At 37.7% G+C, this 25004-nt stretch overlaps 1 long non-coding RNA gene across 2 annotated transcripts in view; it reads right to left on the reverse strand.

Moving 5' to 3' along the window:
* LOC307179811 overlaps positions 1–25004 on the reverse strand; it is a 135964-nt gene that overhangs the window by 83212 nt on the left and 27748 nt on the right. For both annotated transcript variants that reach the window (XR_013825559.1, XR_013825560.1), the window contains exon 4: positions 7210–7268. This is a non-coding gene — a long non-coding RNA (uncharacterized lncRNA). The remainder of the gene's footprint in view (positions 1–7209; positions 7269–25004) is intronic.

Below are 25004 nucleotides of genomic sequence, written 5' to 3' on the forward strand. Positions count from 1 at the left end.
GAAAAAATAACTCTGGATCTTAAAAGGCTCAGTGTGCTTGGGAACTATGTTAGGAGTTTTCCTGTGACAGGAAAGTGGAGAAAATCTGGAGCAGAAAATAATCCCAGAAGGGTAGTTTTGTGTCATGCTGGGACCTGAAGTAGGAATATGGAAGGATCTTTGGGTTTGGCTGTTTTCACAGTTTTATACAGTCCTTTTTAAGCTTTAAAAACTGGCTCTCCAGTAACTCAAAGACAACAGTGAAAAATATTTGTTTTACTTCTCTCCAATCCTGTTCAATGATTTTTTTTTTTTTTTTTAAATAGGGGTTACAAATTTAGATGCCTACGAGAAGGAGACAGGTAATGAAAACAAACAAAGAGGGCCAGGTGAAATATTTGGCTTTTCTCCTGGAATAAGAGAACAGGGCAAGTGTGGTGGTAGGTGGCCAGTGGGACTCGGATCCAGTTTTGGAGGGGGCAGTGCTGCAGGCAGTTACTGGACTGCTCTGGACCAAAAGAGCCGGCAGCCCCCCAGCTCCACCCATCTTGCCCCATTGGACTATGGTTCACATTGCCTGACCTCCTGATTCTGCAAAAAAAGGCAGAAGTCAGGATTTTTACGTGGTATCTCCTAACTTCTAAATGTTGACATATCCTTCACAGATTTTTTTAAACACTGTGTGGGTCAATATTAAGGCACAGCCAAGCAAAACAGGGCCGAGGCCCTTGTCAGACTGAGGGCTGTCAGTTTACCATTGCTGGTTTAGGTTGTTGAGATCATGGGCCACACTCAACATCCTGCTTTTTTCCGTTAAGATTAAAGTACAATAGGCTTATTAGAAATTCATCGGGATATTTTTTAGTATGAAAACATTTTAAATACACAGAAAATTAGATTATATAATAAACATACATATATTTACCATCCATACTTAATTATTAATCCCTTATCTTATTTGTTTTAAGTCTATCTTTTCAAAAATACTGCTTCACTGACTAGATGAAACCTTCTTTGTATGTTCTCCAATTACGTTTTCAGCTCCCCTTCACCAGAGATAACTATTCAAAAATTAATATGCTTCATATTTATATTTTAGTAATGATCTATATCCATAAACAGGAATTATTGTTTGTAGATTGAAAACATTTAAATCAAAGGTATTACACTTTATATTTCATTCTGCATCTTTTTTTTAAATCAGTACTTTACAGAGATTTAATCATGTTGGTTTGTAAAGATCCGTTTATTAATTTTTGTAGCTATATAGAGTAACATTATATAAATATATGTGTGTTTATCCATTCTCCCATTGATGAGCATTTTTTCCCAATTTTTCCCATGAAAATTATGCTTCACTGGGCATCTTTATACATGTTTCCTTGGGCACATATGCTAAGTTTCTTTAGAGTTTATACCAGAAGCATGATTTCTCCATTCTAGGGCGTGTGTATCTTCAACTTTAATGGATGCAAATTTAAAAATTGCAATTAAGAATAACCAAATTGACCTCCCAGAATAGTTGTACCAATTCACCCATCACCAACTGCCTGTGATTATTTTTTCCCTTGCTTTGCTGGGATTTGCTATTTGCTGCATTTAAATTTTTACCAGTTTGATGAGTGAAAGATAAGGTATTAATGGGGTCTTACTTTGAATTTCTCCAAAGACTAGTGAGCTTGAGCATCTTTTTGTATGTTTATTGGCCATTTGAGTTTCCTTTTCTACTACTTCCCTGTTTATATCCTTTGGCCATTTTCTTTAATCTCCCTGGAATTTATTTTGTGTATGTTGTGATGTAGGGATTTGATTTTTTTTTCTTATTAATAGTCAATTGTTTCAGTCCTATTTCTTGTCTAATCTCATTTCCTATCCTGCCAGTTCCTCCCTTTCTAGAATGTTTATTTATCTCCTTTCAATCTACCTTCCAAGCTAAGAAGTATAAGAACCTGAAACATGTTTGTATTGTTTGATACTCAACTTAGAGGCGTCAAAGCTGTCCAGTTCAGAGCATTCACTAGTTTTAGCTCATGTACAAGTGGTGACTAAAGTACTGCGATAAGAAATGAAAAGAAAAAAAAAAAAAAACTTTAGTGGAACAATCTCAAGACATCATAGAGGTACAGCAGTTAAGAGTTTAAGGTTTCCATCAGTTAAACATTTTGTTCCAGCTATTTGATTTTAGGTTCTAAAATCTAAAATTAATTCTCCTTCCCACTGAAAAAGTGGAAAGGAGCCTTTATCTGTTTATTCTATGCTGAGAGCTTCATAATATGTCAGCATCTGTTCTATGAAAAATGTTTAGGTAAAGTATTTTTATTGATTACAGTGACTGAATCCATTGCCTCTTCTACAAGGGCTTCATGGAAAAATGAAAAATGTTCATGTCTATAGCTACTGCTTCAGATGACGTAAGGCTGCTTATATAAAGCTACACTTAAGCCTAGAGCAGAGCCCTTTAAGAAACAAATAGCTCGAAATTAGTAAAGCAACAGAAGCAGTACCTATCTTTAGAGCTCTTAACGCAGGAATTCCCTCAATCATGAAATATTACAGTGCAGTTATCTTTCTTCCCCCAAACCCTAAAGATGCCAGTACCCCTTCTTCCTTTGCAGGTATTTGTCACTCTTCGTGACTTGTGAAACTATCTGCTGCATCTGCTCTGGTTGGTGGACACCTGATAACTAGCTTTGCTGTTCGTCATCTCAGAGAAAAGGTGGATTCCAGATCATTCTTCTTCATCTAGATTATTTTCCCACTCTTTCCAGCTATTGAAGCCCATAGAAAGCCAACTGAAGTCTGGTTAATTTAACTCAGATTCCCTTTTTTCAATCAACAGAAGGTAGATGCGCCCATTCTTCTGTGCTTTGGATCATTTGATCCATAAAGTGAAAAGTGTTTAAATATTTTAATTAACACCTTCTCCAAGGAAGCTTAACGTAAGTCTGCATTTCTCAAAATGTACCTTAACAGCTCTACTGTTGTCTTAAAAAATATATATCATCAAAATGCAGTCTGTTCAGTGTGTGTGTGTTTGTTTCTCTCCTTAAATCTCCTCCTTTCCCTCAGGCAACAGCCTGGGGTATTTTTTTATGAAATACTTTCCCACTTTAAGTCATTAGAATAACTCTGCAACCTTTCTTTCCAGGCTCTGCTCCGCTTCTCTAAGCAGTGAGGTCCACAACGATAGACACTGGGTGAGCTCGCAGGCTTTGGGGGGAGTATGTTCAATTCAGGAAGCTGATGGGGTTTCCTGCATTTTGGGCAGGAAATGTTGAGACGTAGATGGGAGGAAACCAGGGAGCAAAGCAGCCAATGGCCTTGGCCGGCGCTTGTGCAAGACCCGGGTTTTCACTTTGGAGCATTTTGGGCAGTGCCACTTCCATGTGCAGGCGTGGGTTGGTTCATTATCACCCCCGCGCAGGTGGATGGTTTTAAATCTTAGGCCAGGTGAGATTTTGGTCTTGGCAAGTGACTGCACCATGTCCGGGAGGCTCTCTCGTGGTGATAAACCTGGGAAATCACAGTGTTCACTTAATTTGTTCCCTATTCCCAGGAATCATTTTTGTTTGTTGCCTGATGTCCAATGTCTTGAAAACCATTATTTCAGGTACTTTGCCTTTTTTCAGTTGTGTTAGGTAGGAACTTAAATCTGGTCACTGTTACTCCATCTTGACCGGAAGTGGAAGAACTCATGTGGTTTTAACGATAATGACAATGTACTCTTTTTATACAGACAGTAATTTGTCTTCTTCTTTTCCCACATTAAACTTAAGATCATTTAATTATACTCCTCCGCAATATCCTTCACGGGTTTCTGTTTGAATTGTACTGTATTTTCAGATCTAGAGAATGGACGTGTGTAGTCCCGTTTATGAATACAATCAGGATGTACGTATTATACAACTTCATCGTGTATCATTCAGAGAGTGTTCTGTAGGAGAGAACCCCACTGAAGTAAGGTAATAAGATGGTACCAAACACGTCTCCATTTTCCATGATCTTTCATATTTTTAAAAAGAATGTTAATATTTTGTTCAAAAATTATATGCATTCTTTTAAACTTAATTCATAGCTAATTTATCCATGTTTTGTTCTTGTGAATATCATATTCTCTGTTTCATTATTTGCAGTTGCTGAGGCAAAGGAACATTTTTGGTTTTGCTTTTTAAAATTTTTATTTTATATTAGAGTCTAGCTGATTTACAATATTGTGTTAGTTTCAGGTGTACAGCAAAGTGACTTAGTTATACATGTCCAGGTGTCTATTCTTTTTCAGATTCTTTTCCCATATAGGCTATTACAGGGTACTGAGTAGAGTTCACTGTGCTACACAGTAGCACACTACTATACACATGACTATACATAAAATAGATAATCAACAAGGACCTACTGCATTTTTGATTTTGGCATAATGATCTTGAACTTGTCAACCCCATTTATTATTGTGGCCACTCTGAGATGCAGAGGTACCTTCACCCAGGAAGGGAGACTGGCTTGTGCGGGTCTGTGCAGGGGCAGGGGCTTATTTGGTTGAGTCTCCTGTCGGCACCAAAGCAGAGAGCACCAGGGCTTTCTTACCAGCGTGCACAGATGGGGCACGGATGGAAGAGGGAGGGGTTCGGCTTAAAGCTGTCAGCAGTCAAACATTGAAACCATGGAGTCAGATTCTTTCTTACACTATTAAACCTAAAAGTTCATCTGTTGAGAAATTCTATGAGTAATTTAAATGTTTCCATTCAATACGGTGAGATCTTATAATTTGTTTTGCAGGTAGTTTACATCAAGTAAAGAAAGTTCTCGTCTATTTCTATTTTCATAGAATTTTTTATCATAAGTGGGTGTTGAATTAAAATTCATATGCTTTTTTTTACTTCAACTATTTAGTTGGTAACATAGTTGTTCTCACTTAGACAATGTGGTGAATCACGATGATAAAATTTCTACTACTAAATCCTATTTGTTTTCCAGCAATAAACTTGAGATGGGTATATTTCGATGGACCTAGAGATTATCACACTAAGTGAAGTAAGCCAGACAAAGACAAATTTCATATGATATCACTTATATGTGGAATATAAAAAAAAGATACAAATGAATTTATATCCAAAGCAGAAACAGACCCACGATATAAAAAGCAAACTTATGGTTACCAAAGGGAAAAGGAGGTAGAGGGATAAATTAAGAGTTTGGGATTAACATATACACACTACTATATATAAAATATATAACCAAAAACCTACTGTTACAGCACAAGGAACTATACTTAATATTTTGTAATAACCTATAAGGGAAAAGAATCTGAAAAAAAATATATATGTATGTAAAACACATCATAATTTTATCAATCATCTGCTGTACACCTGAAACCAACACAACACATTGTGAATCAACTATGCTTCAGATTTTAAAAATTAATACATTTTTAAAAGATGGACAGATTTCACTTAGAAATATTATTGGAATTGCATAATTAAGAATCTATTTAGGATTTTCATCTCATACCTGTAAGATAAATTATGTTATATATTTTTTGTTTGTGTGTACTGTCTGTAACACGGTTGGTTACCAAAGTTATACTAGCTTTATATATTGAGATAGGAAACTCTCTTTTCCTCTGCATTCTCTGTTTCTATAAATTATACATTCACTTTATTTGGACTTTCAAATTTATTTATGTATAGTTACACACAACTCTTTATAATTAAACATTTGTTTGATATATTATTATTTATTCCATTATAAATTAAATCTTTCCTTTGTTGTTTATCTGTCTTGCTAAAGATTTATCTTATTGGTCTTTTTAAAGATCAAGCCTTTGTTTTGCCAATAGTTTGTAACTGTTTCCTATTTCATTCCTTACTGCTTTCTCTGTCCACCTCTTTTCACCATCCCCTCCTTCCTTCTTGAACCTCAGATGGAAAGGTTAAGTTAATCAAAAGTTAAGTTTCTGTGGTCAGCGTATGCATGAGCATCGAGTCATACAAGTTTCCTTTGCTTGTCTGCCCATCTGAGGCAGGCTCTCTAGAAAACAGAGCCCGAGGAAAAGGCATCTGTGCTAACGAGTTATTAAGAGATGCAATCCCCGGGGACAGAAGTGAGGATAAAGGAGACTGAGGCAGCAAGGAGGAAGAACAGGTGGGGCAGCAAGGAAATCTGGTTATTTGGTTTTGTAGAACCTTTCTTCCAAGAAGCTGAATAAATGACTGTTTCTCAGAACAGTCCCTGTGGGGAAGAGAGGCAAGAACTGATCCACTGGCTCACGCTTCCTACTGGTCAAAGCAACTGGTGAGCAGCTCTCACTCGGTGTTGCAACATCTTGTACAGCTTTGTGTCAGTGGGGCAGGTCCTGGCTGGGAGCTGATGTGTACAGCGGACGTGCCGGCAGGTGCCGGCAGGCTGTACCGGTGGGAGGCTGGCCCATCCCACATAACCGGCCTCTGCAGCAGCAGCAGGGGCAGAGCAAAGTGGCCAAAGCCGCAGCAGGTGAGGCCGAGAGGATCTGAAACATCACCAGCAAAGTGACTGAAAAGCCTGTCTCTCTCCCTTCCTTTCTATCCTTATGAAGTCACATTCTCCACATTTAAATTACTCTTTAAAATTTTTTACTTCTTCCATTCAGCACTACATTTGTTTGTTTGCTTTATAAATTTTTATTTTATATTTGAGCATAGTTGATTAACAATGTTGTATTAGTTTCCGGTGTACAACGAAGTGATTCAGTTATATTCAATACACATACACGTATCTATTCTTTTTCAAGTTTTTTTCCCAGTTAGCTTGTTACAGAATATTGAGCAGAGTTCCCTGTGCTATACAGTAGGTCCTTGTTGGTTATCCATTTTAAATCTAGCAGTGTGTACACGCTATTTCTAACATTCCTCCATTACTTATGATATCTGTTGAAGTTTTGGGTTTATGGCTGTATCATTTGTGGTTTGCTGTGCGGGACCATAGATTCTCTTCTAGCTAATTTAAGCAGAAAACAGTTTAGTAGAACATATTATCAGCAAGAAAGTCAGATACCTGAGCTTGGATCCTGTATAACTGGGAATAGATCTGCATGAGAAATGTCCAGCCACACTGCGGCAGTGCTGTCCTGGAGCAGTACCATGGTGGTGGCCTGCCACTCAGCACCCAGGTCTTTTGGGACCAGATGCTCTGACACCTGCCTCAGCTTGCCCAGAAGAATCACACCTCCACCACCACAAGCCAGTGTCTACCATTTACCTCTAGGTCTCCTGTAATAGGTCTGTTTGGCAGAAGCCAGGTCCCACGCAGAATTCTAGCTGTAATAAAAGCACAGACAATGTAGTTTTTAGCTGTCTGACCTTGGTAGCTCAGGAATTCTACCAGACTGTACTTAAATGGGTACTGAGTCAATGTACAGTATCCACCACGAGTTCAGAAGTATCGATACAAGCAAATACTTTTCCTAATTTGTTAAAGAGCTTTTTAAAAATTACAAGTGCCCATAGAGATTTCTCAAATGTTTTTTATGTACCACAGCCTCAAGGTTTATTGTATGACTTTGCTGTTTGCTGAGCCTTTTTGTGAGAAAGAATGAGTAGGTACACAGAAGCCCTCGTGGGACCCTGACCCTAATTTATCTCCTCAATTGCCCTGCTAAGCATGGAGTTTGGGCCCCAAAGAGAGGGAAATGATTAGACAATCCATTTTTTGAAGGTACTTAAGTCACAAGGCAAGTTTACCATAATGAATATTTAAACATTTTGAAATATTCTATCATAGTAATGTGATTATTCTCCAATACGGTGAGCTATACTGAGAGGATTTCCGACGTTGAAGCATTGCCACATTCCTGGGGCAAACTCTGTATAATTATTTAAATAATAGCTAATCTCTCCTGCTTTTTCCCCATGTTTCTATGAGCTCCTCATAAATATCACTGTTATAGTTACATCTTAATTATTTCCAATTTTTGCTTTTATCCATAACACTCTAATATATTTTTGAACCAGAAGTAAAACTATGGGATGCTAAATTGTTTTTTGAGAGTTGTACCAAACTACTCCCACCGGCAGGGAGGGAGTATATGACTTTTGCTGCACCCTTAACCACATTGGGTATTTCGTCAAACATGGGAATAAAAATCTTCGCTAATTTTAAAGCAAGGAATCGGTATCTAGTTGTTTGAATTTCCATTTTGATCATTAGTGAGATTAGAGATTTTCCCAAGTGTTGGAAAGCCAGTATTACTTCTTTTTTTTTTCCTCTTTTTAAGAAAAACTTTATTAAAATCTCGCATGCAGAGAAGTGCTCAGACTTAATATACATCTATATGTAGAACACTACACCCCAAAACAGCAAAATACACATTCTCCTCAAGAGCATGTGAAACATTTTCCAGGATAAGTAAAACACCATAAAACAAGTCTCAAAAAATTAAAGTCTTATACTCAGGAAATGACATTTATACCATTTCTTCTTTAAAACTGACATATTTCTCCATTGTCATCAGAACGCTTATTTGTGTTACAGAAACAAGTTCCCTTCTACTGCAAAGATACCTTCTGTCTTATTTCATTTTTTATGTATTTTTCTTCTGTCTTATTTTAAAACCAAAATCCCAGTTTAATGACAATGTCACCTAGCTGAGAACACTAAACTTCAGTTTGGTTCTTTGGGATTGCTTTTATTAGCTGATTTTTGTTTTGAGCCACCAGGAGCCATTTTATATGTTGTTTTCTCTTCATCATCCAACTTTTCACTAAGTTGGAGCAAATACAGATTCTGAAATCTATATTATTTTAGTACTTAGGAACTGTTTAGGGAAGTCATTGTCACGTATCCCAAGTGTCTGAGAATGCCATCCAATTTAGAAGGCACACCTAAAACCAAGAAACAATCAAATGACTGATTTTTCCCCCCACTCACTGTGACTAAGAGGGAGTGTTTTCATCTTCACAATAAGAGGAAATCTCATTTCTTTGGAAAAAGATTTCCAGTGTTATCTCTATTCACATTGCCTAAGAAGAAATTATAATAGCAAATAATTTTGTTTTAAAAGTAAGGATGATTGGGGGTTATGAAGAGTTGTCTTTTTTTTTTTTTTTAAAGATCTCTGAGTCAACGTTAAGGGCAGATTTATTTTAAATGGCAACGTGACCAGCAAAGCTTGAAAAATTCTCAGCAATGTGTCCATGGAGTGTTTTACAAAGTCCATTTCAAGTCTCATCTTCATGCCCTACTGCAGAGTTAAAATTTGTGACTAATTACTTTTACTATCTGAATTCACGAACATGGTTTTCTTTTTTGAAATTCAAAGCAGTTTGATTACTTTCGTCTTTCTCAAGACTCAAAAGAAAAGGCATGTTCATATGCTGGATGTTTTATAAGTAGGATATTTTCTTGTCATTAACTGAATTAATAGGCTTAAGAAACAATGATAACAGATAAGCATGTTCTCAGTTGGGCGACTTTTATGCCAAATGATAATACCTAACAGTTTCCTGTAAACACTGTGTCTTTTTTTCCCAGAATGGATCACAGACAGACATCAGTTATTGGCATATTTATATATATAGAAGTATTTTTGCCTGATTTGGCTATGGTGAAATTTGTCAAATAGAAGAAATTATGTTTATTGTTATAAATAGGGTTATATTTTGAGAAAGGAATGTAAAACAGGAGGAGAGAAATTGTGTAGACGAGCAAAGATAGAGCCAACCACAGAAAGAGTAATATAATGAAAAAAGTAATTCAACATTTTCAAGTGATGATAGCTTACTATGTATACTATGACCTAGAGAAAAATATATGGGATCACAAGCAAATTCACTGGCTAGTTTGATTATAAATAATAACAAGACATTTGGTTGTGTTACATGAGCAACATATATATATATATATATATATATTTATTTATATACACTTATATACATTACCAAATGTAAAATAGCTAGCTAGTGGGAAGCAGCTGCATAGCACAGGGAGATCAGCTCGGTGCTTTGTGACCACCTAGAGGGATGGGATAGGGAGGGTGGGAGGGAGAGGCAAGAGGGAGGAGATATGGGGATATATGTATACGTATAGCTGATTCACTTCGTTATAAAGCAGAAACTAACACACCATTGTAAAGCAATTATACTCCAATAAAGATGTTAAAAAAAAAAAGTTCTACAGAGAACAAACTAGTGGTTACCAGTGGGGAGAGGGAAGGGGGGAGGGGCAAGACAGGGGGAGAGGATTAAGAGGTACAAAATATGTACATTTTATGTATAAAAGAAGTAAGATCCAAGAATATATTATACAGCATAGGGAAAATAGCCAATATTTTATAATAATTTTAAACAGCATATAATCTACAACATATTGAATCACTATGTTGTATACCTAAAACGAATACAATGTTGTAAATAAACTACACATTAATTTTTTAAAAAGTACACTATTTAAACAGCTATATTTGTACCATGATATATTCTTACATAACATTTTAATTTTCATTATTATATATTTCGGTTCCTAAACTGAAAGAATTTTAAGCATTCATCTTAAACTCTTTACAGTGAAATCTTTGTAGTACTTTAAAAGTTTAAAATGTTTTTCACTGTTTGCCAAAGTAGGAAGTACAAAGTACCTTTTTAATATTTTACTTTGTTTTCTAGCCAATATTATCTGGAATTGCTCATAGAATATTTATCATAAATTAAGCACTTGCAATATGAATGATATGGCCATCATGCACAATTATTTCCTAGAGAAAAGCTTGTCCATGGCATCAAATATAGATAAATCACACCATAGTATAGTCAGTAATCTTTATCAGTACACTGAGGACCAGAAAATGAAACAACTCAATGCAGTTTGGGCTGTAGGATATTATTCATGTTGAAAAGCAAGGTTCTCATATTTGGTTGGAAAGAGGTGAGACCCCAGGTAGTGCTACTTCTCATTTATTATAACATTATGCAATTTCTTCATACTACAATTTTATTAGATTGCTGGAGAGGACTCACAATTCAAGGTGCAAAGCAGGAATAAGCACTTTCATTGCCATCTGTAGATGAACGTGAGGTAGGGAGTAATCTATCATGCATCAAATGAGAACAATCATTCTGCAGGGCGTCAGGCTCTAGATTCCAAGATCTGGAATGAAAGGACTTGGCATAGCATGTGTCACGCTAAGCAGACATGTGCCATCTTTTAAAAACCTCATTGTGTAAGATCTGCTGCTTACCTGACTGGCTGTCTATTCTGGGCTTTAGTCTATTCTGGGCTTTAGAAGTTTGATCACAATTTCCAGTGGAGATCCAAATGTCTATCTCTAAATCTGTCAGTAGGGGCTCTTTAACTCAGCACTCTATAAAGGCAGCAAGAATTAATAGGCTCAGATTTTAGCTGAAGCTCTGCTACAAATTACCTTCATACTATGCATGTGTCACTTGGCCTTTCTTTTCTCTTTCCGTTTTCCTGAGAACTTTTATTTTATTTTTTAAAATTTTTTTTTATTTTTTACATCTTTATTGGAGTATAATTGCTTTACAATGGTGTGTTAGTTTCTGCTTTATAACAAAGTGAATCAGTTATACATATACATATGTTCCCATATCTTTCCCACTTGCGTCTCCCTCCCTCCCAACTAGATACCTTGCGTCTCCCTCCCTCCCACCCTCCCTATCCCACCCCTCTAGGTGGTCACAAAGCACCGAGCTGATCTCCCGCTGCTATGTGGCTGCTTCCCACTAGCTATCTATTTTAAGTTTGGTAGTGAATATACGTCCATGCCACTCTCTCGCTTTGTCACAGCTTACCCTTCCCCCTCCTCATATCCTCAAGTCCATTTTCTAGTAGGTCTGTGTCTTTATTCCTGTCTTACCCCTAGGTTCTTCATGACATTTTTTTTTCTTAAATTCCATATATATGTGTTAGCATACGGTATTTGTCTTTCTCGTTCGGACTTCCTTCACTCTGTATGACAGACTCTAGGTCCATCCACCTCATTACAAATAGCTCAATTTCGTTTCTTTTTATGGCTGAGTAATATTCCATTGTATATATGTGCCACATCTTCTTTATCCACTCAGCCGATGATGGACACTTAGGTTGTTTCCATCTCCAGGCTATTGTAAATAGAGCTGCAATGAACATTTTGGTACATGACTCTTTTTGAATGATGGTTTTCTCAGGGTATATGCCCAGTAGTGGGATTGCTGGGTCATATGGTAGTTCTATTTGTAGTTTTTTAAGGAACCTCCATACTGTTCTCCATAGTGGCTGTACCAATTCACGTTCCCACCAGCAGTGCAAGAGTGTTCCCTTCTCTCCACACCCTCTCCAGCATTTATTGTTTCTAGATTTTTTGATGATGGCCATTCTGACCGGTGTGAGATGATATCTCATTGTAGTTTTGATTTGCATTTCTCTAATGATTAACGATATTGAGCATTTTTTCATGTGTTTGTTGGCAGTCTGTATATCTTCTTTGGAGAAATGTCTATTTAGGTCTTCTGCCCATTTTTGGATTGGGTTGTTTGTTTTTTTGTTATTGAGCTGCATGAGCTGCTTATAAATTTTGGAGATTAATCCTTTGTCAGTTGCTTCATTTGCAAATATTTTCTCCCATTCTGAGGGTTGTCTTTTCATCTTGTTTATGGTTTCCTTTGCTGTACAAAAGCTTTGAAGTTTCATTAGGTCCCATTTGTTTAGTTTTTATTTCCATTTCTCTAGGAGGTGGGTCAAAAAGGATCTTGCTGTGATTTATGTCATAGAGTGTTCTGCCTATGTTTTCCTCTAAGAGTTTGATAGTTTCTGGCTTTACATTTAGGTCTTTAATCCATTTTGAGCTTATTTTTGTGTATGGTGTTAGGGAGTGATCTAATCTCATACTTTTACATGTACCTGTCCAGTTTTCCCAGCACCACTTATTGAAGAGGCTGTCCTTTCTCCACTGCACATTCCTGCCTCCTTTATCAAAGATAAGGTGACCATATGTGTGTGGGTTTATCTCTGGGCTTTCTATCCTGTTCCATTGATCTATCTTTCTGTTTTTGTGCCAGTACCATACTGTCTTGATTATTGTAGCTTTGTAGTATAGTCTGAAGTCAGGGAGCCTGATTCCTCCAGCTACGTTTTTCGTTCTCAAGATTGTCCTGAGACCTTTTTCTAATGGAGAGCAGTGAGGCGTTCATTACCTGCTAGCAGATTAAACCTACTGTTAACTTCCTTCTGAGTCTATTAAAGAATGTCATAGTATAAGGCTGAGGACAGAGTATGGGGTGAGCATCTCTCATGAGTGGACTCTGACCCATGTTCCGTAGCTAGCTGTGGAAACTTGATTTCTTAATGTGTAAATTGAAGTGATTGGATGGGCTGGTATCTCTTTCTAAAACACCAGTGCTAGTTTGTATAATCCATCAATTGATGCACACATAATACCCATTAGGACAATTGCAGGATCTTTAGATCTATTTTTTTTAAGATGCCAGGGAGCTGGACATTTATTTCTTTTTGGAGTAGAAGCAGGATTGGAATGTTCTATTTTTTAGCATTTGAAAGTCAAACCTCTTAGCCTTCACAGAGAGCAGGCAAAGCTGTAACAGACTTTAGTTAAGGCAGGGGCTCTTGTGGGAATTTATGGGGACTTCAGGGTGGAAGGGGAGTTACATTTGAATGGGAGGGTAGATGACATTGTTTTGAGATTAACTATCCCCTTGTCCAGTAGACTTCTGTCTGTTAGACCTTGGAATGGAGATAGAAGTAAGGGATCACAGGTCCTAATAGAAAGAACAGGATGAAATTTTCTCAGTCATAGTCTTTGAAGGGCAACCCACCATTGCCAGAAGGATCTGAAACAACTAAGGATATAGCACAGGCTGTTGACGAACCACCCTTTTGCCCTTGGCTCTTTGGACAGCAAGCATTCAATGACCAAGTCTCTTATTTCTGACCTTTGTGAAATTAGATAGCAGTAAGATAAAAAATTTATCTTTTGAAAACACTACTTCTGACCATGTATAGGGTAGCATTTGCTATCTTAATTCCGTAATTCCAAATTCTGGTTTTAAATTACAGTCTGCCAAAAATATTCCAAATTTTCAGTCCCTCTTTGGGATTTTGGTGAGCCGATTTTCTAATATGGTATTTCCTGTGTACAGCTGAATGAATTCAGCGTGGGTGGGTTGGCCCAGTTGTTAAGGACATGGTGCTAATGAGACGCAGTTGGTTGGTTTGGTTTCTGCCTCCACGGAGGACATTGGATGGTGATTTGTTCTTTGGCCCCAGGCTGCAGACCCAGCTTAGTGGTTATCTATGTCCCAGATGCTTTGGCCCACAAAGGAATGAGGTGAGAAAGTGTGGACTAATCGTGAAAACACATCACCACTCCTGGTAAAGAATCCCTAGTGTGGGTCAATACATGTATATGACCAAACAAAGTGTTTGTTTGAAATTCCAAACCTGGGGGTACTCTAAGTTCACTGTACTCAAAGTTGCTGATGGAGTCCAGAGTCTGTTAAAACATAAAAAGCATGTGGTTTATATTTTAAAGACAGAAGACGGTGTATTTAGTTGGCATATTTGAATGTTTTTTCCTTAGAGATTTTCCCTGCTAAATGGGACTTTTGCAAGGGGAGAACAGCATGTGCAGGCAAGGTACATATGGAGCTTCATATTTCTGAATTAACTGTAACAAAGCACACAAATTCTTTCTAGGCCTTCCAGCATGTTTCCTTCCAAATGTGGGGCCCAGAAAAGGACAAATTATGCATGAAAGCTATCATCATCCTATCTAATTCAGTCCCGTAAGAAAGCTCAGTCACTTTGCTATTCAATGTAATACTGAGTGAACACTGCAGAAAATGGAAAGGAAAATAGGTCACCACTCATGATTTCCAGAGGTTTACATTATAGTGAGGAAGGTGGGTATGGATGAATTAAAGATAATACAAAGCAGACCTGAAAAAGAACACACATGGAGGTACAAGGGAGGTGAGCTCACTGGGGAAGAACTGACCACTTCCATCTGGGGAAGCTGTAGAGGGTTTCCTGCAGAAGTTATTCAACTTTTAAAGAATGGGTGACTCTTCCTCCCCTCCTGCCTCCCTTCCTTTCTCTATTCATTTATTCCACAGATATTTCTGAATGCCTACTATGTACCAGTTATAGTGGTAGGTGCTATACTACAGGATCATGCAGTCTTGTGGTGGAGACAGATTTTAAGCAAATTATCATATTACTTACTATGAAATTATATAAATGTTTTGAGGAAAATAATTCGTCTGTATGAGCTCATATACAGCTATATGAGCAATAACAGGGGAAACAGATTTAGACTAGAAGTTCAGGGAATGCTTGACCTGATATCTGAAAAATGGTTAGGTACTGACGAGTGATAAAAGGCCAGTGGGAGACACACTTTTCAGTTATAGGGACCAGCAGGAAAATGGGTGAGGCCATGCTAGTGAAAATAATAATTTGTTTCAGAGACAATTTGCTATGTAGAGAGAGAGAGAATATACTTGTTAAAAGCACATCCTCTAAAGCCAGACTGCCTATACAGTGGTCCTTCAGAATCTGCAGGGGTTTGGTTCCAGGACCTCCCAACCCCGATACCAAAATTTGAGGATGCTCAGGTCCTTTACATAAAATGGCACGGTATTTGCGTGTAACCTACATACCTCCTCTCCTGTACTTTGTATCTTCTCTAGATTACTTTAAATACCTAATGCAATGTAAATGCTACGTAAATAGTTGTTACTACTATGTAAATATTATGTAAATAGTTGCCTGCTCTTGGGAAATTCAAGTTTTGCTTTTTGGAACTTTCTGGAATATTAAAAAAAAATATTTTCCATCTGAGATGGTTGAATCCTCCATAGATGCAGAACCCATGGATATGGAGGGTCGACTGTATTAAAATCCCAGCTCTGATATCTACCAGCTGTGTGGTCTAGGCACCTTGTTATCATTTGTGGGCCTCTTTTCTTCTCTGCAAATGGGACAATCATAGCACTGACCTCAGAGACTTGTTTTAAGGATTAAATATATATGTATAAAATATTATACATACTATTATATATTATATATAGTATGAATGAATTAATCTAAACAAATTAATATACTAATATACAACATTAACATAATAATATTAAGGATTAAATATATATAAGCCATTTAATCCTTAAAATTACTTCTTGAGGCAAGTCCTGTAATATATACATTATATGAATATTAGAATATAATAGATATTACAGATATGTAGTAGAATAAATACTAGAATCTAACATATACTTATGTACATGTATATATATAAGAAGAGTGTGGGGTTCATATTATTATTATTATTACTATTATTATTTTTATACTCTTGAGTCCAAACTGGAAATCTGAATTATCTAATGTAATAAATTTGCATTTGGCCATATATTCCTCTGCCTTACATGACACCTTTTCAATTCTGGAAGTGATGAGAATCTCTGAGCTTTCTTTTACTTTTTTTCCTGAAAGAGACCATTCATAGGACAGAATTTCATCACAACTATTTCAACTATGTTGCTGAAATAGAATATTCTTACTCAGTCAAAACAGTGTGATTCTTTTAGAGAAGCCTCATACTTTGAGTGTGTTTTATGAGAGTGGGTTAAATAGTTAAAATAATGCATCCCTCTAAGTTTTCTTTCCTACAATAATCTTTTTTCCTCCAAATATTTTTTGCAGACTTGCCCATCTTAAGATCAGTAACACATGATTTTGCTGTGCCCATAATTTTACTCTTACCTGTTGAATATGTACGAATTTATTTTAGCGGCACATGTTCTTGAATTTTTGAGCCATCCTGCCATTTCCTTGGTTTTCCTTGTTTTGGCTTTAATATCTAATTTCTTACGATTTTGAACAGTAGATCATCTTATTTTATGCCTTATACTTTCAATACTCATAACTCTTCTTTTTCTATAAAGATTTCCCCCAGATTTAAATAAATTCCTGTCCATCGAACCTTTATTCAAGCACACCATTACATTAATTTACATTACAGCACCACATATGGTACTCAACATGTAAACATGTATGAAACAGAATCATGCATGTATGCTATGTCTTTCCAATTAGATTAACCTTTGAGGGTAGCAGCCATGCTCATAACCCTCTTGTAATCTCCCCAAGTGTCCATCACTGCAATCAGGAAATCCTAGTTGAACTGAACTGAAATACTTCTGTATCAGAGCTTTGCAGGATTTATTTTGGGGCAGCTTTCTCAGCTTGTAAGTGTAAATGAGAGCTTAAGTGACTGTGAAAGAAATTATCTTAAATTAAATCAAATAAAAATGTTAATAATATTTCCGAGTTTCCAATTTTGTTGAAGAGTTTTGAAGGACAAAAATAGACTTGCCCATTCTCAACTGCTAACTTGTCATACAAAAAGATATCCTAATAGAACAATGAGAAGGTGTAGTTATATACCACATATTTTGAATGAAATTCAGTTACTTGAATTTTGAAAATGGTTTTAATGGGCTAGAAAGATATAAAATGTTGAGCTATTGTGCTTTTTATAGCAACTAAGTTCAGTGTATGACTATGGTTATAAAAATATGCCATGTGAAGGTCTCAATCTGCCGCATCATTTTCCTGACAGAATTTGTGTGTAGTCTTCATTTCTAAAGTCATTATCTGAAGATAAAAGTCTGAGATTGAAAACTGTCAGCTCAATCATTTAGGCTTCTAATACCCCAGTCTAACAGTTTACTGAAAATTACTATGGAGAAAACTCAATCACCTCCTTTGAGTGACATTATTTATACCTCACTTAACCAACTTCTTTAGTGATATTATGGTGTGAACATTTAATGATCCACCTATATTTCCAATGTGCAAAGAGACTAAAGTTTTATATGTGAAAAAAATCACTTGGCGTGTATAGAGCCTTAGCTTACACTATATAATTTGGTTTATATAACACTATATTTCTAGGTACCAAATTCTTCTGATTAGTTAAAACCACATGAAATAAAATGTGCTAAAATCAAATTAAATTCCTTGGAGTTTTCCTTTTTGGTTTCCAACTTAAGTGCATACTAATCCTTCCACCACATGCTTTTCTGTTTCCTAATTCCTTGAACCTCCATGCTCTTTTCCTCCTTAGGATAAACATCTTCTTAATGAAATTACCTCAGATGTTGAGTGGGAGCAACGGAGCCGGTTCCATCACAGAAGGAACACGACATGATGTGGAGGGTGGAGACTGTTGTGCGTGCCACGGGGGCTGAACATATGGAGAAGTGTTCGTGCGAAGAAACTCAGGCAGACGTGCCACGGTCATAGGATGCAGACTTCATCGTGTAGGCAACTGGCGAGCCAAAGAAGTAGAAATAACTTTGCATTAACTTTACACTCATTCGCTAATGCGTACATTATTTAAATGTACATATTTTGGCCATATGTTTGGTCTTATAAAGCTGTGCAATATTTTAATTATTATTATCTGTATTTCTCCTTTTAAAAATTACATTGAAAAAACAAAGAAAAGAGAGTAATTCTTTTTCTCCAGCAATTCATAGGTAAGTGTTTTCCAAAACACTATGGTTTGTTGGGGTAAGTCATAATGTAAAAGAAACCACTTTCTGGGACTTCCCTGGTGGTCCAGTGGTAAAGAATCCACCTTCTAACGCAGGGGATGTGGGTTCAAACCCTGGTCAGGGAACTAAGATCCCACATGCTGTGGGACAACTAAGCCTGCGTGCCACAACTACTGAGCTCATGTGCCTCAACTAGAGAGCTCGTGTGCTGCAAACTACAGAGCCCAGGCGCCCTGGAGCCTGCGCACCACAACTGGAGAAGAGAAAACCTGCACGCCGCAACTAGAGAGAAGCCTGCACACCACAGCAAAGAGCCTGAGCGTGGAAACGAAAGATCCCGCGTGCCTCAACTATGTCCTGACACAGCCAAAAGAAAACCAAAAAAGATCATAAATAAATCTAAGAAAAAAGAAAAGAAACCACTTTCTGTCTAAATAACAAAATAATCTAAAACTCCAGTCTTCTTAAAACCTGGAACAGCACAGAAAATTAGCATAGAATGAAGTTTAATGAGTAAAAACTATATATAGTATGTTGCATCTTGCTGCAGTAATTTGTTTTGCCAGGTGCTGTGGTAGGTAAATGAATATACCTTTTCTTGATTATGTCTGCAAAACAACTGATATGACTGTTGCTCACCAGATTTTATCTCAAAATGAGATAATAGATTGTTGATTCAAAGCCAGAAAGTCAGTCAGGCTAATCTCAATACCAGACCTGAAATAATAAATCTCTCCATTGTACAGGAGCTCATATCTGGCTGATGAATTTCTTTTAATCTTTTTCATACTTTATTTGTGTCATGCCCTTGATTATGGCTATCTGAGCAGTAATAAATGGCTTCATTAAACAAGTAGCTAATTAACTAACTACCTAGATACCAATAAACAGTTGAACATAGAAACCAAAGATGTTTAACAGAATTTAAATAAAAGTAGAGTTAGCGTCATTGTTTCTACTTTCTTGCCAAAGATTAATGACTTCATTCATTTATATAAACAACTGAGACTGTACTATAACCACTTTGAGATTGGGGAAAAAATTAACAGAGGTGTCGAATGGTCAATTTACAGGCAAAACTACCAGAGACAACTGGCTTTTCTACAGAATCTATCCTGATACCATTACTAGTTTCTTTTTTAACTTGAATTGTATCTCACTTTTTGGGATTAACTCATAAATGTCCAGCTGCTTCCACTGAGCTACCGCTTACTAATGTATTACTTACTATGTTCTTAAGAATTGGGATGCATTGATAAGTTAGATTCTTCCTACAACTGTTGTTTTTTGTTTTCTTTTTTTTCCCCCAGAGACTCCTTCTCACCAGGAAGAACTGTATCTCTATTTCTAACTGCAGTCTCAAGGCTAAATCCTTAACTTGGTCTCTGCCTCAAGTAGATGCACATTTGTTGATTCGTTTATTTACTCATTCACTTAGTAATTAATCCACAAATATATGGAAGTAGTGGTGGGAGAGGAGGGTTACAGACTAAGAAGTCCATGTCCTCAAAGAGCTTCCGATTTGTGGGAAGCCGTTAATTGTGAAAATGCAATGTAATGTTTAAACTCAGATCTTATGTCTAAGCTCAGTTTGATGGGGTGTGGTTGTAGGGCTTTTTCTCAAAAAGTGTAGCATCTAAGATGTTCTTTGATAGGAGTTAATAGCCTAGGAAGAGTGCTGGGGGGAAGGAAGTTATTGCTGCTGTTAGAGAAGGAGAAATCAGATGACAAAGGAACTCTCATGCCAACCTCCTGAGGTTGAATTTTATCCTGAAAACTAGCTCAGAGCTTGGGCAGAGTAGTCTAAAGGACTTCCAATAACAGCATGATCAGGTTTGAAATTTAGAATGATTTGAAAACTTGTTAAATGAATATTAGTTGATTAATTCTAAGATTATTTGATTGATCTGATCACATTCTGATTCCTTTGACCACCCCTGAGCTCTGACATTCTGGTTAGCTTCATCCCCACTGTCATCTCATATCAAGGATCCCACTCTCCCAGCACCACTTCATATGTTTCCAGGTCCCTACTTCAAGGACCTGAACCCTAGTGATTCTTTAATTCCATCAGGATTGATAATCTACTGATTCTAACAGCTTTTCATCCTCCTTCACCACTCAGATCTTCTGATTTCTGTCTTTCCCCAGTTTATATTAAGTGAAATAACCATCCCCTTCCCTCCCCTCCATCTGAAATAGCTACCAACCTGCTTAATTCTCCCTCTCTTTTAAACTTCCATCGAGGCTGTTGAAGAAAGACATGGAGCATGGCTGGCTAGTCTCACCTTATGTTGGTGATCTTTTAGTGCTGCCTGGCAATTCTATTTTATTCTTTCTATTTTACTGCAAACATAAAAACAATCAGGAAGGAACCTCCATGGTCCCACCCATAACCACCAAGCTAAGTGGCTCTGTAGCCGTCCGCCTTTGCTCCTGATTTGATGGATGAGTTGTCTCCTCCTAAGTCAACCCCTTCCTTGTGCACTGCATTCCATCACTTTGTTCACAAAGTTACTGCTCCAGAAATTTTCTCCCACTCTCTCTACAGGATTAGGTTTTCTCTCTGCTGGATCATTTCCATCGGCACACAAACATCCTATACTGTCCTGAAAAAATAACTCGGCATTGATCTTGTCTTCAACTCTGTCTTTTTGTGTTCTGTTCCCTTTTACTGAAGAATTTTCCCCCAAAGTTGTCTGTATTTGTTGTCTCCTTTTTCCCTCCTCCCTTTCTTTCTTAAACTCATTCCAATTAAAATTTCACCCTCCTATGCCGTTAAAATAACTCTTGTCAGTGACCTCTAGGTTGTTATGTCTCCTGGTCATTTCTCCATCTTTATTGACTCAAACCAGGCCCCTCATTTCGAACCATTCGTCACAACTTCTTTTTGGAAACACTTTAGTTAGTGGAGAAGTTGGGTGAAGATTGGTAGGGGGTAGAGGACTGAAGCAGTGAGGGGAATAGCTTTGTTTTTAATGTGTTCATCAGGAAAACACACTATGGTTATATAATATTTGCTTATTTTCTAAGGTCACCTAAGAGACAACAGGATGCATTCTTGACCAATCAAAGTCAAATCTGATTTGTATTTCTATCCCCTCTGTGGACAAGGTCAGTACCTGTGAGGTGTCTTTGATTTCATTTAACTCCTTCCAAATTGTACAGTTTTAGTTTTTAATATAGTTTAGTGAAATACATTTAAAACCCCATGGCATATTATGATTATTGTTTCATACAATCAATATTCAGTTGGATTTACCACATAATACTCTTTTGCATTGCTCTGTATTCCTTCTTGCATTTCCTTATTTGCAACCGTGAACTTTATATTCTGATCAACTCACTTTAGCATTTCTTTAGCGTGCTTCTGCTGGTGATAAATTCTCTGTTTTTATTTATCTGAGTGTACCTTTATTTCATCCTCTTCTTTTTTTTTTTTTTTTTTTTGTGGTACGCAGGCCTCTCACTGTTGTGGCCTCTCCCGTTGCGGAGCACAGGCTCCCGACGCGCAGGCTCAGCGGCCATGGCTCACGGGCCCAGCCGCTCCGTGGCATGTGGGATCTTCCTGGACCGGGGCACGAACCCGTGTCCCCTGCGTCGGCAGACGGACCCTCAACCACTGTGCCACCAGGGGAGCCCTCATCCTCTTTCTTGAAGGCTATCCCCACTGACAAAATTATAAGTTGGCATACTGGAATTTCAGCACTACTTTTTCCTTTGGTTTCCGTCATGTCTTCTAACAAGTCAGCAGGTGGTTCATCCCTTGCTCTTTTGAAGGTAATTTGCCATTTTTTCTCTATGTGCTTTAATATTTTATCTTTATATTTGGTTTTCAAAATTGTTAGTATGCTATTCTTTTGTGTACATGTAAAACTACTTATCCTACATGTGTATCCTGCTTCAATTGATTTTTATGTTTCAACAGTTTCGGAAATCTTAGCCGTTCTATTTTCAAATTTTCTTCTGTCCTATTCTCTCTTTTCTACTGGAATTACCATACCTTTTTGTTAGACCTACTCTCTGCATTCCCTATGTCTGTCACCTTCCCTTCCATATTCATAACCTTTTGTATCTTTTTGTATTTCTTTATGTATATTCTTCACTAATTCTAGCTCTCACTAATCTGCTCTTAAATCTGCCTATTAGTTTCTTAGTTTTGCTATTATTGGTCTTTTTTTTTCAACTCTGCTTTATCTTCTTTTATATTTTACACTTATCTGTCCAATTTCTTCACCCTGTCTTTTGTTTACTGAAACACAAGGAGCTAAATAATTTTTAATTCCCCGTGGATCTGTTTCTACTGACATTTAATTCTGCTTTTTAAAAAAAGGTTTCTTTTTGTGTGCCAGGGCATTTTTTATTGTGTGCCAAATATGTTCTTAAAAATTACAGCAATAAATTGAGAGTAGTCATAGAACTTGAGAAGATTCTCTGGAGGGATTCATCATAACTCTTAGAACACAGCTCAATGGTGTACAAAGCTAAGCGCATAGGGTTCCCACACCCCACTCCCATTTGGAGGACCATGAACTCTAGTGTGTGTCTCATGGAAGGTCTGTGGAGCTTCTGAAAGTTCTATTCAGCTTCCTAACCTCTCAGCCACCTTCTCCAGAATCAGCAAATGCCCATGATAAAACAGGTCTCAGATCTTGGGTTCACCATTTGGAGTTGATGAAAAAAGAATTAAAAAATTCGGAATTAGAATACAATGAGACTTCAAGCGTCTGTGCAGATTAAACCACGACCACTTTCGTTTTAGCTCTCTGACATGTTTAGGAAAATAGTTTTGATCTTTTGTTTATATATTTGGTCCGACATTACTGGAACTGGAGACCCGTCCATTGCCTTGGAACACTTTCTCCTACTGGATTCCAGAGTAGCCACTTGTACTTTTACAGCCTTTTACCCTGCTCACACTATTCTTCTATAAATGACTAAGCCTCCCAAGCTCATTCTGTGGCCTCCTTCTCTGTTCACACTCTCCTTAAAGGTATTTGCCTCTAGTCTCATGGCTTCAAAGAGCTTGTGTGGTCTGACAACTTCCAAATGTGTACGTCTAGCTAAGTTTTCCCTCCTGACCTTCAGATTCATGAACCCAATTGACTGTTCAGCATATTTGGATGCCAAATAACATTTCATACTAAATATGCTCTACAGTGTGCTTCTAACTCTCCACCCTAGACTAGTTCCTTCCCCGGTCTTTCCTATCTCAGGCAACTCCATGCTTCTAGTTGACTGAGCTGAAGAAGCTGTGCCGTGCTTGATCTCTCACTTGCTCTTAAACTTTACATCTTGAACCATCAGTGATTTTATCCAGAACACCCAGGCCATCTCTCTACACCTCCTTTGTAATACTCTGCGTTACTGTAATAAATGCCTAACTATTCCTTGTTTCCACAGCACACTCTCTTCCACTCCTTGATCTATTCCACACTCAGCAGCCAGAATGATCATTTTAAAAGTCGCTAATAAAACTGTTAACTTTTTCCAGTACTTACAGGCACTGTTCTAAGTACTCTGAATAAGGGAACTTTTAAAAACTTCATACAGCCTTTTCAAGTAGTATCATGAAGTCTCCTCAATTACAGAGGAGGAAACTTAAGAACAGAAAAACTGAGTGACTTCCCAAGGTTATACAACTGTAAGTAGCAGAGCTGGGATCTGAACCTGACAATCTACCTTTCCATCTCGGAGTAAATCAACAGCACCATCTGTCTCTGTGGTCTATGTGATCTGCCTCTGTCCCCTCTCCAATCCCATCTCCTACCAATCCCTTCCTGGGTCACTGTGTTCCAGCTGTAATGGTCTCCAACATACCAAGCACACTTGCATCTCAGGGCCTTTGCACTTGCTTTCCCGGTGCCTGGAATGTTCTTCTCTCAGGTATCCAGATGGATTGCAAAGAATCACAACCCTTACAGGATTCTCAATCTCTATAGATTTAAATTTCTCTACAGCACTGATCACCACCTGACCTGTTTTTTTGTTTGTTTTTTTTTGTGGTACGCAGGCCTTTCACCGTTGTGGCCTCTCCCGTTGCGGAGCACAGGCTCTGGACATGCAGGCTCAGCGGCCATGGCTCACGGGCGCAGCCGCTCTGCGGCATGTGGGATCTTCCCGGACCGGGGCACGAACCCGTGTCCCCTGCATCGGCAGGCGGACTCAACCCCTGCGCCAGCAGGGAAGCCCACCTGACCTGTTTTATATGTCCTCAAGGATGGCAGAGACTTAGTCCCATTTGCTCATTACTATATCTCCTGCGCCTACTATAGCATCTGGTACAAAGGAGCCATTCCAATATTTGTTGAATGCATGAATGAATGCATAACCAATTTACTTGGCTACTTAATGATGGTTTTGGGTATAGCAGAGAGCAGAAGATGTCACACCTCTGTACTGACTACCTTCTGTGATGGAGTACACAGGAGCGGGCGGGGGTGGGGGGCACGTGAGAAGCAGCATTTTGATGGAATGAGGTCAAGC

This window comes from Stenella coeruleoalba (genome assembly GCF_951394435.1).
Source record: "Stenella coeruleoalba genome assembly, chromosome: 21".
Classification (NCBI taxonomy): Eukaryota; Metazoa; Chordata; class Mammalia; order Artiodactyla; family Delphinidae; genus Stenella; species Stenella coeruleoalba.